Here is a 1,314-nt window from a genome sequence, read left to right on the forward strand (position 1 = left end):
TATTATAAATATCAACTTTCAGAGTTTGACTTTTTAATTTTTCAACAAACTGCACCTTTAATATCAATATATTTGAGCTTGTATCTTTGTGATTATTACATATACACATATGAGCATATTAGCATAATAGTTGTATTAATACTGAAGAGGATTTTCTGGTCTAAATGATGTATGATGTGCTCATACCAACATGAAGGCAGTGCTGATATCTGCTAACTGGAACCTGGAACAAACATGAAATCTGGGGAATAATACAGCAAATATTTTCTGTGGAGGTTTACAGGTTGACTAAAATGAGCTCCTGTTACCTCTGTTACAAAAGCACCGCAATAAAATACTATGTACAGTAGCGCATGTTTTGTCTGCTTCCAACTATACACGTGTTCGAGGAAAGAATGTGAGAAACTGTTCTGATTGTGAACGTACGTCTTCTTTTTTGTTGCCCAGTCGGAAGCAGGTGAAAAAGGTCTCAAACGGGGATGAGAAAAATACCAAAGATTAAAAACTTTGACATGTTTGCAATATACTGCACATTATGTATATTTGAGTCATCATCACTTGGGTGTCTCATCAGTCAGACAAGTCTGCTCTGAGTCATTTATACTGAAACAGGACACCATGGATTTGGGGGTGAAGACCACTTACGCAGGACATTGAATCATTATGTGCAACATTCCCCCAGCCTAAGTCTTTTAAATGTAAATCATTATATATTCTATTATTAATCATTGATACTTGGTACCAAAAATGTTAATAGCCACCTATTACAATACTTCATTTGAGTACACAGAAAAGATCAAACAAGAGGACAGTTTGCTCTTCACATGAAATAGGCAGAGGAGGTAAAATGTGGATTAAATGATGATGATGATGATGATGATGATATTATAGCAATAACTGTGTGGATAATATGTTTTGATGTGTTTAAAGAAATCAAATGTATCCCAGCAGATAAAGAGAGGGGGTAAAATATGTTAATGACTGTCAAATAATTGAGAAGAGGAGGATTGGGTTATTTAGTCTTGTCACCTTATTTAAAATGATGGTCTCTATATATAATGTAGTATTTTTTTTAATTCACAAAATGCACATACATGTAATCTAAGAATTTTTAAGTATCTATCCATACAAAGAGACATTCAGATTAATGTTAAGACCTGTAGTGAACAAACCTGGGCTACATAATCTCAGTGTTGACCGTGTTTACTGTACTGTGTGTGTGGACTCAGTGGAGCTGTGATCAGGAGTCAGGAGCTCTGTACAGACATGACCCCGCTTCTCTTCCCTGCAGTTCCGGGCGCCGCCGACAGGTGG

Source organism: Acanthopagrus latus, chromosome 13 (assembly GCF_904848185.1).
Source record: "Acanthopagrus latus isolate v.2019 chromosome 13, fAcaLat1.1, whole genome shotgun sequence".
Classification (NCBI taxonomy): domain Eukaryota; kingdom Metazoa; phylum Chordata; class Actinopteri; order Spariformes; family Sparidae; genus Acanthopagrus; species Acanthopagrus latus.